The sequence below is a fragment of the Sturnira hondurensis genome, unplaced genomic scaffold (assembly GCF_014824575.4).
Source record: "Sturnira hondurensis isolate 20B ecotype Veracruz unplaced genomic scaffold, ASM1482457v3 Scaffold0000648, whole genome shotgun sequence".
Taxonomy (NCBI): domain Eukaryota; kingdom Metazoa; phylum Chordata; class Mammalia; order Chiroptera; family Phyllostomidae; genus Sturnira; species Sturnira hondurensis.
Window position 1 is genome coordinate 6,646,898 of NW_028073279.1, and position 18,517 is coordinate 6,665,414.

An 18,517-nucleotide genomic window follows, 5' to 3' on the forward strand; every position below is an offset into this window, starting at 1 on the left:
CATTGAATATAAGCTGGTAGAAGGCATAACATTATTTTATATAATGCTATATAAATGCTATTTAGTGCTACACAGCATTTAAACCAGAAAAATACTGTAAAGTAACTGTAAGGCGCCACCAATTGTATAATGCATCCTCACTGCAGAGATCTGAGAATGGGAAAGGATGCAACAGAGAATTGGTAAAATATGGAGAGTGTGTGGACTTAGACAAATGGCTAAAGCTCTTTGAACTTCAGACTTTCCATTTGTGAAATGAAAACCATACTTTTTTAATTCATTGAGCAAATATTTATTGAGTGATAAAGTGTTGGACTTTTTTCATTGAAGGGAATAGGAACTGGCTCTGGTTGACTTAAGCAGGATATTTACCTGAAGGATATTGGGAGCTCAGAGAACTAAAGAGGCTGGAGAAAAAGGCTCCAGAGAAAATGGGAACCATGGCAACAGTATCCCACCAGGAGGGATGCGGTCAAGACAGAGATACTAGTGTACTCCACCCTTCTTGTTCATGGGCGAATGGAGAATCCTCTGATGGATGGAGTCTGCCCCCTGGTGTGGGGGTCTGGGTTGGCATCTGCCCCCTTTGGATTCCAAATTAGAAGGTAAACACATGAATTTTGTATCTATACACAAAAGGAGAGAGATAATTCTGCAACATGATTTGAGACACAGCTAATAAAGGAAGGAAGGGAGATTGACTGTTATGTGGCAAAACCAAAACCCAAACAAAGATAAATTTCTCAGTTACTAATAGGTTTCAGGCAATGACCCCAAATGATCACAGTCCCTGCTTTCTTAGGGGTTACTACCCAGTGAAAAAGTCAGGCATCACAAAATAATAATGATTAATAATAATAATAACAATGGGATAGTTTCAATGAAGAAAACACACTGCCATGGGAGAGAATGACCGGGGAGACACACTGCTCGGCCAAACCCAATGACCCATTTCCAGTCTCATTTTACATGAACTGACGAGAGGTTTTGACACAGCTGATCACCCCATCTCCGAGAAACAGTCTGTTCGCTCGGCTCTGAGGAGACCACGTCGTCTGGTTTCCCTCCTCCTTCACTGGCGGTGCCTCCTCCTTGGCTGGACCCTTCATCACCCCAACCCTTAAAAGCTGGCAGACCTCAGAGCTCAGTCCTCAGACTCCTACTCTGTCTACACATACTCCCTTGGTGAATCCAGCCAATTCAAGGTTTTCAATAACATCTATACACTGAAGACTGGCACATTTATTTCTCCAGCCAGAATCTCTACACTGAATGCACATATCCAACTGATGTCTCAGTATCTCCATTGAGGTGTCTAATCAGAGGTACAAACTTATCATATCTAAATTGGATTCCTCATCTTGCCCCTGCCAAGCTTGCCCCATAGTCTTCTTTTCAGGCAATGTCAAGTCCATCCTTCCACCAACCTTGATGCCACCTTTGGACTGCTGTCTTTTTCTCACACCCCACAGCTAATAATCCATTGGCAAGTTCTGGTGGCTCCAGATCGGACCACTTCTCACACCTCCACCACCACCTTCATCCAAACCAAGCTCATCTAAGCCAGGCTGTTGTAACAGTCCCCAAATCGTTCCATCCATCTCTGCCTTGGCACAGGGCCTTAAGTAATCCTTTAAAAATCTAAATCACATTACACACCCCTCCTCAAAACCTTGTGACGGCCCACAAGTCCTCAAGGTCTTCTTTCTAACCTCTCCAAACTTTATTTCCTGGCTTTCTCTTGTTCTTTCACTCTGCTCTGGCATTGTTTCTGCTTCCAGGTTTCTGCAATTGCTCTTGACTCCTCCCAGAATGCTCTTTTGTCCAGGTTTAATGTCTTAACCAAAATGTCACCTTCTAAATTGGGCACTCTCTCACTGCCATATTTAAACTTGTACCTTCACCACCTGAAGACAGGGAATTCTCCCCAATGGGACATATTATATGTTTTACCTATTGTGTATCTCCCCACTAGAATGTAAATTACATGAGGGCAAGGCTTTCGTTCCCTGGTTACAACAGTGCCTGACACATAGAATACTCTCAATAAATATTTGTTGAATGAACCAGGCTGCCTAATCTTTCTGAATATCCGTAAAGAAAACGTGAGAAATAACCCATGCTTAAGTGAATATAAAATTCACTTAGAAAGCCAGTGAAGGACTGTGACTGATAGTCCAGGCTGTGCTGTTTACATGTGAGGAAGTGTGAGAACCTGTGCTCCATGTGGCGGTATTTTGACACTCTGCCCATTTAGCAATCATGTGTGTACACTGAATGCATGAAACTTTGTTTTGCCACCTGCAGTACAGGCTAAAGAACAAAAAATCCTCTCCTTCCCTCAATATCAATACATTTCCCAGCTTCTCACTCAGCTCATTACCCCCTCCAATAATCCCACATGAAATAAAAAGCTAAAAACATATATCAATCAATGTTACTGAATACCATAGTGAAATTAGTAGCATTTCTGAACACATGTTTTTAAAGCACCCAAATATTTGGGGGAAAGGAAGCATCTGGTGGGGTGACAGAATAGGAAGGGAGGAAGAGAGATCCAGTGGCTGGCTGTTCCCTGCTGTAGAAATATTCCCTGTGGCTAAACCACAGGTACTAGCAAAAAGCCAATTTCTTCCCAAGAAAACTCTAAGCTGCATTCACATTGCGTCAGCCTCCAAACAAGATGAGCTTGGACCTATCCCACCTGGCAGGCTGGGAATATATAATTACAAGCCTGCAGATAGCAACTGTACATCTTTCGGTAGCTTAGGAAAGGCAACCAAACAAAGTCATTGAATTCAATCCTGTCTGTTAGTCAGGGGCTGATTTTCTAGCATTTGTGTTTCATCTAGGTGCTGCTTCTCTCTTCCTCTTCATGGCTTGCCTGTCCGATTAGACAAGTCCGTCTTTCTGAAGATGAAGTTGGTGGGAAGCAGTACCAAGGAGGAGCACCTGCCGTGGACCAAGGCTAAGAGGACCTGGAAGGGAGTCCGCCATCTTGGAGTGACTCGTGTGCTGCAGCTGTGAGATCGCACCTGGAAGGCCTCCCACAGCCAAGGTTGCCACGGGGTAGAGCCTTGAGGGAGGGAGACTGCAAATAAGGGTCATCGTGGGCATAATAATAATGTATTAGGTGCTTGGTGTGTACCAGTACTGTGCTAGGCACATTATAGGCATGCATTATCTAATTTTATACTCACACTAGCCCATGAGCTTGGGATAATATATGCCCACCATTCTGCAGGTGAACACAGAGGCTCAGGGAGGTCATATGAGGTTTCCAATGTTGCTCATGTGCACACATGAACAACGCTTAGGATTAAGGGGCTTTTCATGACATGAAGCGCCCAGATCCAACACACACACACACCTTTGTCTCCCTGTAGGAGCTGCATGAGGATCTTGCTCATATAGCTGCCGCCGCCTGTGCACATTACTAGAAGTCAGCAGGCTGGGCTGTACTCGCGATGATTTTGACTAGACTCCAGCTGTGTGCCCCACAAGGATCCACCTTGACGTAGATGAGAAAGTACTGCTTCTACAATAAATCTGGGCTTTTATAAAGAAATATTGCCATCTGGTGGACACCTGCCCACACTATTTAAAATTTCTGTGAAAAGTCCTAGAAGCAAGGGGAAGGAAGATGTACTTTGGACTTGAGTTGTTTCCTTTTAGCCTCAACTCTTTCAGCCTCAGTTGGCAGTCCCCGGTATTTATTACACCATTAAGTAGACTCACCGTTTTGTAGACATACATCTGTCTTGAGAATTTACACACATCTAAAAATAACATGACTGCTGCCTACAAACCCCCATACAACTCAAGTCCTCCTTGTCTTCTCACCATCTTAGTAAAGTCACCTCCACTTGTTCAACCAGGCAAATTGGGAGCTATTTTTTACCACCTCCTTCCTCTTCCCCTGCCCTCCCAGCCCCCAACATACAGTGCCTTGCCATGCCTTGTCAATCCCTACTCCAAAACATGCTTCAAAACTGTCCACTTCTCTCTCTATGCCCTTGGTTACGATGCTGGTTCAAACAAGGTGGACTTCCACAGTAGCCCCCTAGGTGATTTCCTTGTTCCTTATCTGGGTCCTGCCTGCATTGCTAAGCTCACCTCCTGCCCCTCTGCCGCACGGCCCTGCATTCCTGCTGCACTGGCCTGCTGTCGCATTTACACACTTCAAGCTCTTTCTCGCCTCAGGACCCTCAACACATGATGTTATAGGCTGAGCGGCTCCTGGGCCCACAGAACTGGCACGACTCTTCTTCATTTTTCAGGTACGAATTGAAAATTCTTGGCTTTCAATGTACATTAAGTCTCCAGTATTCTTTTTCATGACTTTTTTTTTCTTTTTAGACATCACTTTTTACCATTATACATGTGTATTTGTTCTAAAAAGTTTCCCACATCCTCACCTACCTCGTGATTGTAAGTTCCACGAGGAAAAGAGCCGTGTATCTGTTGAGTTAACCTTTGGACCCCTGGTTCCTAGCGCGGGGTTTATGCCTAGATTAAAAAACAGACAGAAAGATTGAAAGCTTAGCATTATGACTCACATTACCACTTTTGTTGATGATAATGCTCTATTTTCTTTCAACACGTGGGCTTAGTAAAAACACTGCTATCATTTCTCTAAAGAGGATGTGCCAAAGATGGTGCTGTGAACCATATGTGTGTACCCATCCCCCACCCCTACCCCCAAATTCGTATGCTAAATCCTAAGGCCCAATGTGATGGTATTAGAGGTTGGCCCTTTAGGAGGTAAATTAGTTCATAAAGGTGGAACCCTAATGATAAGATTAGTGTCCTTATAAAAGCATTTGAGAAGACAGTCACCAGTACTCCAGGAAGTGGGCCTTCACCAAGAACCCAATCAGGTAGGCACCTTGATCTCAGACTTCTAGCCTCCAGGACTGTAAGAAATAAATGTTTATTGTTTAAGCAACCCAGTCCATGTTATTCTAGCATAGCAATCCACACTGACCAAAACCAATGGCAAATAAACACATGAAAAGATGTTCAACATTATCAGAGGTTAGTAATCTCTCTACCAATACCTATAATGGTATTTTAATTGTATTATCCTTTGCAGTTATACCAAATTGCTTCTCTTTGTCAGCTGACAGGGGATGTCAGTGTCCAATCCATCCCCTAATTCCTGCTTTGCGTATAACCAAACAGTCCACTGGTGTGTTTTACAAACACGAACAGCTCTTTCCTCCAGAACTGTGTCACCAAACTTCCTAGAACAATGTTTTCAAGTTGAGGGTCCAGACCCATTAGTGGGTCAGGAAACCCACTGAGTGAGTTGCAACCAACATTGATTTAAATGATAAAATAAAACAAAAGATACTAGTTACAAGCAATGTTTATAATAATTGGCATTTTTATCTCCACTAAGCAGCAATGTTAAGAAGGAAACCTGTTGTTTTCTTCTCCCCTCATTTCCACCTCAACCCATCCCAGCTTCCATAATATTCCTGCTCACACTTAAACCCTTTTTTAGGCCCCTTCACAGTTGCCCCAGGAAGGGAGCCAGCAGGCACTCATCCAGGTGGTGGGAGCCGAATTCAAATCAGACCATGGCTGCTTGATCTGTTATTTGCTTCCTCTTCTACTTTGTGGTCCTGTCTGCCCTTCCTGTTCCTTTACGGAAATCCCTCTCCGGGCACAGCTGTCTCTTGGAGGTAGTTTTAGCAACACCTGTGCTCTCTGTCCAGCTTTTTTGGTCTGCAATGCGAGGGTGAGGCAGTCAACCTTCCTCTCCTGCTCAGCAGGTTAGGTGGCTGGATTAGAACCTGCTGCACAGGCCTTGCCCTTCTGGGCTCAGCCAGTCTCCACAGAAGGAAGCAGGAACCACCCCGGCCCTCAACCTGCCCCGCACTCCCTCCCGGAGTTGTCTTCCAGACCCAAGCCTGCAGCATGGCTAACCAGACATCCCTGCCATTGCAGCCTATAAACCTGGTTCTTTGTTTTCTAATTGGTTATTGATCTTTAGATATGTAGCTCCGTCAGCAGGGAGCATCTGCGGTTTGGGGCACTGAAACCGCGCTTCAAATGTCTGAAAAGGAATATGGGTGACTTTGATTCATTTCATGAATATTTTAAAACTTCACTCATTTGATTTAAGACTTTAGGCAAGTTTTTTAATCTCTCTTAGTCTTGCATTTACAAAATAAGGTGATAGGACCTAATAGCACATCCATAAAGTGGACTGATAGTAACAGCTACCTCACAGGAAGACGGAAGAATTTCGTAAGGCAATGAGTGTAAAGCTCTTAGGACAGTGTTTTGCACACAGTAAGAGCTTAATAAATATTAGCTACTAGCTATCCTATTACTTCTTTCCAACTTAAAAAAAAATCATTTCACTCTATCTCAATATATGTATGCAATGACTAAGAATTTACTCCAAAATTCTCCCTTATTATGCACATCAAAACAAATGAAAATATGAAGGTCAATAATAGAAATTTAAAAATAGGAAAATACGATTCAAAGGAGAAGAAAGTAAAGTAAAATATGTTCTAAGTTCTGAGAGAAAGAGCAAAAAAGAAAGAAAATGAGCCACAATAACAAAGGCCTACATTAAGCTTATGTATCCTTTATGTCATCGCAGTTCAATTCAAGCAAAACAGCTTCCCAGAAAGGTGACTGTCAGAAAATTAGAGCCTCACGCCACCACCAACCAGGCTGGCACCACTAGTACCTGGAAAGCAAGCAACTGTGTACCTGCATAGAGGGTTACTGGCACACGATTAAACACAGTTGATTGAATGCAAAATTATCTCTATTCATCTCCCTCAAATCCCACTAAAATAATATTAAATGAAAACAAAGAGGTATAAGCCACAAGAACAAGGAAAATGGGAAAGAAAGCCAGAACAGATCAGGAGCAGAAAGCAGATGAACAAGCAGCAAGTCAATGACTTAGCAGAACCAAGGAAGCTGAAATTCAAATAAGAAGGGGAACAGGGATGCTAACACCATCAAGCTGGTTCCTTCCACCCTAAACCGGAAAGGCTCTGGGATTGGAGGCACTGAGCACTTTTAGAGATAGGATGTGAGGTGAGGCTGAAATAGGAGGGTTGGTTGGAAGTCTTCATTAGGGAGCACTCAGACCTCCAAGCCTTGCCACTTTTCGTCTGCAGTCAGCCACCTAAAACCATCCCTCCCTCACACGCGCATACTTCAGTGGAAGACTGGAGATGTATTCCTCTTAGACTGTAAGCTCTGTGTGGGCCAGATTTTCATCTATTTTAATTGCTGGAGGATCCCCCAAGCACCCAGGATTCTGCCTGGATAAATATTTGTTTTATAAATATTTGAATGAATAGATGATGCAGACAGTATGGCCCCAAGCCAAAGTCTGAGTCTAGGGTACTAGAAGAATAAGATCAAGTGAGAATTCAGATTTAGAAAACAAAACAAAAAATCACGATGAGACTTCCAGGCTGCTAGAATGCAGGCAGCCAGACTTAAACCTTCCCTCCTCCCAAGTGGAGTACCTGCCCCACTTTCTGGTATATCGGACCAGCCCAAGGGAAGAGACCTACAGGCCTTCCCAAGGTCTGAAGACCAATAAAGCCAAATCACTGCCATATCACCCACTCCCACCACTCGTAAGCCTGGCACACGGAGAGGCTCCCAACAGGTCAGCCAAGGACCAGTAGACATTTGAGAAAAGCTGCTAACAGGAAAAACACAGATCAAAAACAAAACAAAACAAAAAAACCCAGAATTTTTTAAAAGTAGAAAGAAAAGAAACTCAAAGGAAACAACAGGGAAATTTTTTTAAAAACAGAAAAACATCTCCAAAAATATATAATACTCTCAAAGAGATGAGAAGATAATGCTTGTGTGTAGCCAGAATATTTCTTATTAAAACATAAAGTGTCTATGCAGGAGAGAGAAGTAAAAAAGGAAGCATTCAGCAAATAAAAGAAGCTTGATTTTTTTAATGCCAGGAAGATCAAAATCATTGTCAATAACAATAGATGTCATTAGAAATGTATATGTCTTAGAGGCAAAATTTATAGCAGATGATGCTGTTTGGGAGGAAACTATGGACCACATAATATTTGATAATTTGAAAAATACTTAAGGGTTATTCACATATAAAAAGTATACAATACCTTTAATGTAAGACTAAATTGTATGTATACAAAATAACAATATATATTTTATAAGGACACAAACAAGTAAAAAGATACACATCAGAATGATATTTGTCTATGAATAGGAAGGGAATGGGAGTAGGAATAGGATAAAAAACGTTAATGAAAATCTCGTCAATCAAGCAAGAGAAGATCTTTAAACAGATGAACAATGAGGGTAAATTAAGAACTGAGAAATGACTAACTGAAGCTTCTGCACAGAAGCTAAAACAGTGTCACTGCATTATTCCCAATTCTTTTGGTTGGAAATGGCAGAAACCCAACTTGTACAACACCAGCATGAACCAAAAAGCCAAAAGCTATGTACTGGCTCACCGAAAACTACAGGGGTAGTACTGCTTCAGATAGAGTTGGATCCAGGTACTCAGGTAATATCTACAACTCTCAGCTCTGCTATCCTAAAACTCCGGGGTGTAAAATAACCAGTTTACTTTGTTCGAGAACCTGTGTATTAGGAATTCAGGAAAGGCTCAGCTGGACCGTTCATTGCCAGTTCACTTAGCACACGGGGTGTCTGGCCGGGGCCAGAGGTTCTTCTTCAATAGCTTCTTCATTCACATGTCTGGTACCTTGGGTGCCCTCTGTCCTCACTTCTACACGTACACACATACACAGTGTGTTGTAGCTTAGTGTTTTCTCAACCGCTATTTTTATAAATGCTAATAGTAAATAACTTAGCACGTGTAAAGTTCTTTATTTCCATCATCTCTTCAGTAATTCAGTCTGTTTAACATATATACTAGACTCCTAGATGGAGTCTAGGCATGTATTCATAGCCTTGCAATTATTGTTCTGGGTTCATAGTTTAGTCTCTAAATGGCGGGGCTAACAGGCTACATAGAGTAGAACTAAATACATGCAAAGCTTGGGTGAGGGAAGACCCATGTTCTCCTGAAACAGAAGCCCTGTAGGCAGAGTCCAGTGCATTGTGAAAGCATAACATGTCATGGAAATGGGGGGCTTCTTACCTGTTGTGGATGGAATACTGTGTCTGCTTAGAAAAACGTCCTTCAACTTCACGTACTGCAAAAAGTATTTTATACTGAAAATTTAGTAGATTTGGGGGGTTGGCTTTTGCTGGTTTCAGTAAAGGAAAGGGACACAAGTAAAGGTGCCTTCTAGAAAGAGCGATCTGACTTCATGAAGGGGAACTGGTATAGAGACTAGACCTGTGATCTCTAAATATTTTTCATGGTGCATTTCATCCGGAAAGACTTTGAGCATGCAGTCCCAATATGTGTTTTTACTTATATATTATATACCTGAACTACTGTAGTAACAAAAGGAAAGGACATGAAATTAAGTGTAGGTATAGTTTCCAATATTTATTTCTTAGTATCATCTAATACTGTGCCCCAGAGGACTGTCTTGAAGACTGAGGTCAGACCAGTGGAAAGGCTATTGCAATTATCAAATGAGGTTTTTTCAGGAAATTACTCAATTGTGAAGCTTACCAATAAACACTAATTAATTTAAGGATGTTGGTAAAGATAGTACACCAGCCTTTCTCTTTTAGGAAGGAGGACTGTGCTCGCTGTTCTGGGGCAGGAGTGCTGAACATGGACTGGTCCCGGGGTGGCCAGGCTAAGAAAAGAGGTCAGGATGGCCACCCCATTGGGAGACATAATTAATATTTGTAAAGGGCTTAGAGCCAATCAGATGAAGAGGTAGGGTCAAAGGCAAGATTCATAATCACTGCCAAGTTTCTGAATTCCAAGCAGATTCCAAAAATGTGACTTAATCCATCAAAAGTTTTGGCAGATTTACAGAGTAGCTTGAGTGAAGTTTCCAGCATCACACCCCACAATGTCCTCAAATTGCAAATGAATAGAATTCTACCTTTTAGTTTCAGAATAGGAGCCTCTGCTCACAGCAAAACCTGTTCAATTTTCTTTTCTTTTTTTAAAATACATTTTATTGATTATGCTATTACAGTTGTCCTATTTCCACCCTTTCATTCCCCTCCACCCTGCACACCCCCTCCCACCCACACTCTCCCCACTTTAGTCCATGTCCATGTGTCACAAGTTCTTTAGATTCTACATTTCCCATACTATTCTTGCCCTTCCCCTGTCTATTTTCTACCTACCATCTATACTACTTATCCTCTGTACCTTCTCCCCCTCTCTCCTCCTCCCACTCCTCTGTTGCTAACCCTCCATGTGATCTCCTGTGGTTCTGTTCCTGTTCTAGCTGTTTGCTTAGTTTGCTTTCGTTTTTGTTTTAGGTGTGGTTGTTAATAATTGCGAGTTTGCTGTCATTTTACTGTAAATGCTTTTTTATCTTATTTTTCCTAGACAAATTCCTTTAACATTTCATACAATAAGGGCTTCCTGATGATGAACTCCTCTAACTTGACCTTATCTGAGAAGCACTTTATCTTCCCTTCCATTCTAAATGAAAGCTTGGCTGAATAGAGCAATCTTGGATGTAGGTCCTTGCCTTTCACGACTTGAACTACTTCTTTCCAGCCCCTTCTTGCCTACTAGGTCTTTTTTGAGAAATCAGCTGACAGTCTGATGGGAACTCCTTTGTAGGTAACTGTCCTCTTATCTCTCACTGCTTCTAGAATTCTCTCCTTCATTTTAATCTTGGGTAATGTAATTATGATGTGCCTTGGCCTATTCCTTCCTGGGTCCACCTTCTTTGGGACCCTCTGAGCTTCCTGGACTTCCTGGAAGTCTATTTCCTTTGCCAGATTGGGGAAGTTCTCCTTTATTATTTGTTCAAATCAATTTTGCACTTGTTGCTCTTCCTCTTCCCCTTCTGGTACCCCTATAATTCGGATGTTGGAACGTTTAAAGATGTCCTGGAGGTTCCTAAGCCTCTCCTCATTTTTTTGAATTCTTGTTTCTTCCTTCTTTTCTGTTTGGTTGTTTCTTTCTTCCTTCTGGTCCATTCCATTGATTTGAGTCCCAGTTTTCTTCCCATCACTATTGGTTCCCTGTGCATTTTCCTTCTTTTCACTTAGTGTAGCCTTCGTTCTTTAATGTAATTTGTGACCAAAATCAACCAATTCTGTAAACATCCTGATCACCAGTGCTTTGATCTGTGCATCTGATAGGTTGGCTATCTCTTCATTGCTTGGATGTATTGGTTCTGGGGCTTTGATCTATTCTTCTCTTTGAGCCTCTTTTTTTTTTTTTTGGTCTTGTGGAGCCTGTTACATATGAGGGGTGGAGCCTTAGGTGCTCACCAGGGTGGAGCAACCCAGTGGCTAAGTTGTGATGCCCTATGTGGAGGCAGGGTCAGAGAGGGAAAAATGGTGCTTGCTCTGCACTCTCTTGGATTTCAGTCCCTTCTGCCGCTTCCCATGAGCAAATTGGGCCCTTCTGGTGCTGGTTCCCAGGTGGGTGGGCTTGCATACATTCTAGAACCCTGTGGCTCTCTCCAATGAACTCTCCTGTGAGGCTGGGAGTCTCTTCCAGCACCTTAACCCCCACAAGTGTTTTCAATCAGTGCTTTTAGGCTTTATTTCCCCTCACTGGGGCCCTGGTTGGGTTACACGATCTGCCTTGCTGCCTGTTTTTGCCTGGTTTATTAATGCGGGACCACACTCAGCCAGCCACCTTGTGCGTCTCCCTGGGTCTGCTCATTGCCACCCCGTGCCTGGGGTTTGCTGGCTACCGCCTGCACGCCCAGGGTCTGCCAACTGCTGGCTGTGCGCACAGGTCTGCTAGCCACTGTTTTTTTCTGCCTTTTTCCTGCCGTGACCCCTCTCCACCAGCCACCAGCTCTACCCCTCTTACTGGTCTGGATGAATAGTTGTCGGACTTTTGTACACTTCAATTCTCTGTCAGTTCTGGGTGCCTTTTTGTTTCTAAATTTTTGTTGTCCTTAATTTTGGTTGTATGAGGAGGCATAGTGTGTCTGCCTATGCCTCCATCTTGGCTGGAAGTCCTTCACAGCCTCTGGTATTCCCAGGCGGTCTCCCATCCAAGTACTAACCAGGCCCAACTCTGCTTAGCTTCCAAGATCAGACAAAACCGGGTGCATTCAGGGTGGTATGGCCGTAGACCCAATTTTCTTGCTTGGCATTCAAAGTCTCCCATGATGTGGCCCTGGTCTGGCTTTCACTCATTTGTTCATTTATTCATTCATTCATCCATTCATCCAATATTTAATGAGGACTACTTTGTGTCAGGCAATGTTATAAAAACTAAGGATACAGCAATAAACCAAACCGACATAGCAAATGCCCCTGCGGTGCTCACAGCCTGTCAAGGGAGACAGACAATTTTTTAAATGTACAAAAAAATATTAAGCAATAATAAGTGTAAAAGAAAGATAATAGATGGTTGAGAGTGGCAGGGGAGAGTGGCAAGATGGGGAAGAGAAACTGGCTATATCATCCTACCTAAAACAACCTAAAAAGGCAAAATATATAAAACAACAGTTTGTAAAACACAGAATATCAGGCGACAGAAGGGCAACATCCCTGAGAGATGAGGCGGGTCCTACAAGTTTCCCTGTTTACCTCCCTGAGGGAGTTTCCAGGTCTTAGTGGAGGAGGTAGGGGAAATTTACAAAAACCCTGGTGGATTCCTTGGGTTGAGGAAGTGGGGATGAGAGTTGAGAGAGATCAAGGCAACTAGGAGTCTCAGAGCAGAGAACCAGAGAGAGGAATGCTGAACAGAAAGAGAACCCAGAGCATGGCAGAAGGTCCCCTTTGAGCACAATGATGCCTGTGATGAGTGTGAGGAGGGATGAGGAGCTCATGCAGGTGAAGCGGCCCCTCAAGGCCAGGGAAAGAGGCGTCTGTCAGAATTAGAGGCCACCGTGTCGGATGCTCACACAGGGTCCAGAATGATGCCTCTTTCCACCAGACTGGAAAACCTCAAGATTTATAGAGCATTGAGTAGATATACAGGACTTACTCCAATAAGGGGAAAAATTAGCCCTAGAGTGCTAACTGCTCCAATTCTGCTGAATAAATCTTAAAGCAAGATCTAAAAGAATAAACCTGTTTCCAAGTAACTTAACAAAGCTCAAGGCTATTTATAGGAACACAAAATATTCATCACAATCCATTAGAGACTGCTGGAAGTAGATCCATGCCCAATTTGGTACTGAGACTATGAATGACTAATAAATATACTAAAAGGTGCTCAACCTTCCTAGTAACCCTAGAAATACAAAAGAAAGAAAAAAAACACCTGGGAAGTGTTTAAACAGGAGAGGAATATGGTCATAATACTCTAAAATAAGGAACCTATTTTACATCTAAAATTTTAGTGTGGTTATGTAATTCTCAGGATAGTTTCAAGACCAAAATAGTTCATGTTTTTATTTTGAAAACTACTAAGATAATAGAGTAATATTATCTTACATGGTTGTTGTTATTACTCTATTATCTCAGTATTTCTAGGGCAATGCTGGAATACTAAAACAAAACAAAACACATTTTAATCACATTTTCTGAGATTCTCTTGCACTCTGGAAAAACATTTTAGATATTTTGAGAACCATGCAGTGTAAATTGAAGTCACAGAGGTGGCAGGCTTGGTATTTTCCATTCTCACCAGAACATAGAGCTAAATGAAATTAATAGGTCTGTTATCAGAGCGCCAGACAAAATACTTTCAATTCCCAACTAAGCTTACAGGCCCACATAGCTGACTATGTCTGAGTCAAAGCCCAGTAGCACAGACTATAGGTGGACCAATAATCTAATCATCGTCTGCCAGGCTCCTTGCTTCCCTTTCAGACACTGCAGGGACCTTATACTTTCTTCAGAGAGGATCGTGGGTAGGTGGTTGACAAAAAGAATGTTTCTGTTGAACCATTTAATTACTTAGCATCTGAGTGCATTCCACATCAGGGCCACCATCCAGCTCTCCTGGCCAAGTTCTGGAAATGAGCAAGGGACTGGCATTAGTTACCCTGGCCTGAGTGGTTTCTGCAAGTGAGAGCATTGATGCCTGGTACCAGTGACAATGAAGGAGAAAAATCTCTTGCGTGTACCCAGAGGCCAGACGGATGATGCGGGAAGGGAAGGCTTTAAGGAAAACTGGGAAAGAGTGTGGTAGAGGAATGAGGGAGGAGAGAGAGATCTGTCCCATCCAGTTCCTGGCCTTTCTCCTATGGCCTGACACCTTCCTTTCCTCCACAGCTTCCCTGGATTTGGGACCTTGTCCCTCCTGCTCCAGGATGATTTATTTTGTTCAGGACTTCCTCAGTTTTTCTTTCTTGGAGAGACGTAAGCCAGAAGGAGAGAGAAACTCTGGTCTTCAACCTGGCCTGCTCTTAAGTGGAATGTCAAGGGAGGGCAGAGTAGAGAACTTACTGCTGACTTTATTTCCTTGGAAAAAGGAGAAGGAAGAGGTCAAGCAGGAGGAGGAGGAGGAAGAGAAGGAGGACCAGGCAGAGAAAAGAGGGAAGAGGAGCATTAAGGGTGGCAAAGAGCAGGAGGAAGAAGGAGACTACATTAACTAGTCAAATACTGATATCGCTTTGTATCACTATTATCACTTGATTATCACTATTATCTTTCATTGTAATCACTACTCAGAGCTGGGAAGTTCTTTCAGATAGACGGACCATATTTTTTAATAGGAAATTAACATTGGAATCTGAAGAACTGGTAATGTCTAGGCTGCAATTTGCCATACTGAGAAAGTTTTCTGGTCTAATTGTCTATACCAGAGGTTGCCACACTTTGTCTTTAAAGAGACAGATACATATTTTAGGCTTTTCAGGCCATAAGATCTCTGTCACAACTATTCCACTCAACCACTGCAAAGCAAAAGCAGCCAAACACACTAGATAAATGAATAGTTGTAGTTGTGTTCCAATAAAACTCTATTTGCAAAAACAGATGGCCAGGGGTACCAATCCCTTGTTTGCAAAATGCCCTTTTCCTTCTTTATATAAAATATTTTTAAAAGGAAACATATATAACGTGAAAAAAACACATTATTCATAGTAAAACTATACATTCATTATTAAAAAATTCATGCCACATAAAAAAGTATAGGTTACCCCAAATCCCACCATCCTGAGAAGATGCTGTTAACATTTGCTAAAAGAATTGCAGATATACAGACATTTGTGTGTGTGTGCTTTTTAAAAAGGATATAAGTAGGAAATTCTATACACGCTCTTTCATAATCTGCAATGCTTGAAAATACATTCAGGGCCTCTTTCCACATGAATACATCCATATCTACATCTTTCACAGGGTTCTTTAGATGGAGGTACCGTGTCTCCTCTGGTGGACTTTGGGTTGCTTCCCCCCAAACCCTCTACATCTCCACTTTCCAGATGACCACCGACTGAACCCTTCCAATAATGGGATACGCACCAACCCTGCAACCCATCTATTTGACTTCTAGACAGCAGTGTTCAGACACATCCACTCTCTACAACTAGAGGGCCAGGCACTGTCATGAGCCAGAAAGCTCATATCGAGTGAGTAATCAACTACCTTGAGTTATACCTCATTTTTGAGCCACTGCCCTCCAGGCCTCTGAAGGCTACTACCCCTTTGAGGATGGAACTGTGTTAAATTGCCTACTGATCTGTAGCCACAGTTCTGGCCAAACTCCTGCCTGTGGGGATACACGTTCTGACAAGTTACTTGGGAATTTCCGGGATATGGGTACTTCTCCCTGACTTAACTTCTACATGGGAATATGGCAGCCTCTGACTGAGCAGAAAAACCAGTTTGTGAAACATTTACCCAGGTAATCTATTCAAAAGGAGGTAGCTCTCCGGAACTTCTAGGGCAGGTCTAGACAAAGAGTGCAATAGGATGAATAAAATCCTTAAGATGCAAAGCTAATATCCCAGAATGTTGCTCTGAAGCCTGTGAAAATATGGTCACCCACTGGTTGGCTCATTTGCCTCATCTTTCATCTTTTTTTCACCTATTTCTTTCTGACTGACACTTTTGTTAGGGTATTGTTATTGAATGTTGAATAGAAGTTCAAAGAAGTGGAGCTTCACCTGTGAATTGCAGCTAATTTTAAAAATCAGTTGTCCTGAGTCATAAAACCATTTTTCTTGCTTGCTTCGTGAGGGATTATGCAGCAAAGAAAGCCATCTCTTTTTAAAGTGCAATTTTTGTAGAATTTGGACTTTAGAGACCATTCTCTTGCAATCTCTTTATTTTAAAGACAAGAAAATGTCCAGTTAAGTGATTAACTGGGTTGATTGCCCCAAATTCACAGTTTGTTAGTGGCAAAGTGAGAACGTTTTGCAAAGATTTCACCTCATAATGCATAACATTTCACTTTATTTACTACACTGACGCTCTTTCACAGGCAACTGCTTTATTTATTTGTTTGTTTTGAGTTGCCATTGGAGGGGTAGAAAATAGTTGGATCAGACATAAAAAGGGAAGGAAAAAAAGTTGAAAAGAAGTTTGGAAAAAGAAAGAAATAGGAAATTAAATAGGCTCAGTACACGAAAGGTAAAGCACAACCAAGAATTGCCCAGGTACCACATAGAAGACTAAGGGGTCAGGTCCTCTGCTGGGCGGAGTAGTTCTGTTAGCACTGACTGTAACCCCAGGGGAGATCTTAGAGCTAAGCAATCCTGAGTGCTTGTTAATCCCAGACCCCTGTTCAAGGCTAACACCTTTATTCCTGGGATGCTGGCAATATTGGTATTGGTCCCTGACCACTCACATCTGTATAAATCAGTGGGCATGGCTCAATGAGCTGCTTTGCCCATGACTATACCTATTCCCAGGAATGCAAGATATGGAAATGCACAGGCCCAGTCTCCCCGGACTGCCAGCCCAGATGTAACCGTATTGAGGGGCAGCTTCTCCTTCTGCCCAATCCTGCCAGTCTTACCTCCTTACAGGTATATCTTTTTAACAACTCACCAATAAACTGTCTTCATGCAAGGTATGTTTCCAAGTAACTCCATCTATTCTAAGATACTACCCCAATTCACACTTTGTGTGTATCACTCAAAATTGGGACTAAAGCCCAGGTTTCCTACATCATCATCATGTTAACCCAAACCATTCTCAACTGCTATACCCCTTTCTATGGCTGAGACTCTTTTTACACACAGCTTGACATAACCCATTTCCCTACCAGAGGTGGCCTCCCAAGATGTGGGACACTGACCATCAGTGTGTTACACGGGTGATTTTTTTTAAAGATTTTATTTATTTATCTTTAGAGGGGAAGGGAAGGAGAGAAGGAGAGAAATATCAATGTATGGTTGCCTCTCGTGTGTCCCCTGCTGGGAACTGGCCTGCAACCCAGGCATGTGCCCTGACTGGGAATCGAACCGTGATCGTGTGGTTCGCAGGCCCGTGCTCAATCCACTGAGCTACACCAGCCAGGGATACACGGGTGATTTTGATAGTACTTGGCTGGGCTGATTTTTACTTTAACAGTTGTTGTCTCAGCTTGGAACGCCCCAGAATCAGACCCTGAGATGAGGACTCAAGGAAAATGATTTATTAGCATCCAGGCCAGCTTCACTGATGTACGATCTATAGTCACACACGCACACACCCCTGTGCGGTCACATGGCCCAGTATTTGGTTTAATACTCTTGAAATCCTTAGTAATTTATGAACTGTTAAAAATCTTTCACTGGACCTTGCAAATCACACAGTTGATGCTTATTAGGATGTGTTCCTGGGAAACACTGATAGGGGACTGGGGTGTGGGACCCAGAAAGATAAGAAAGGCAAGAAAGAATGGGTAGAGGGGATCAAACACACAGTGACCAAAGGACATTTGGTGGCGAGCACAGTATAGTGCATCAAATTATTGAATTCTAACTTGTTTTCCATGAAACTTAGATGTTATTAACCAATGTTACCTTGACATCTAATAATAATAAATGAATGTCATGTCAAGCAAGGTTCCAAAGGGAATGGGAGATAATTCAGCCCAACCGTGTAGGGAGCTCTGTAGGCAGTGGAGGGAGATCCAACGCAGAGTTGTCCGAGCTTGGGGCACGGGAACTGGGGTATTTATATTTCCATACTCCTTAGTCACTGGAAAAAGGCGGGGCCAGGGGCACAGTCACATTACTTCCTAGCCACTTCCAGCTGTGCCAGGTGCCAGCAAAGCAAATCCTGCAAGCAGTGGGTGGTGCTCTGCCAAGGAGATTCCGCTCCAGTGATGAGAATGGAAGCGCACCTGAAACCAGGATGTACAAAATTCTAAAAGGATAGGAGGGGACGTGGCGGAGCACTGACAGTGATTGCTGGCGTCAAAGTGGTCTAGGGCAAAAGAGAGATGTTGGCCTATCAAACCCAAGATTTTATGAGTGAAATTACTAATAGCAAGGGTAATCAGTGTAAGAAATAACAAAAGTAAGTCAATCAAAAACATAAATTAAAAATCATATATGATACGAAG

General features: G+C 42.6%; 1 pseudogene; it reads right to left on the bottom strand.

The window, feature by feature from the left end:
- Window positions 1-12,079: 12,079 nt before the first annotated feature.
- On the bottom strand, window positions 12,080-12,198 carry LOC118985664 (uncharacterized; annotated as a pseudogene).
- Between the last annotated feature and the right edge of the window lie 6,319 nt (window positions 12,199-18,517).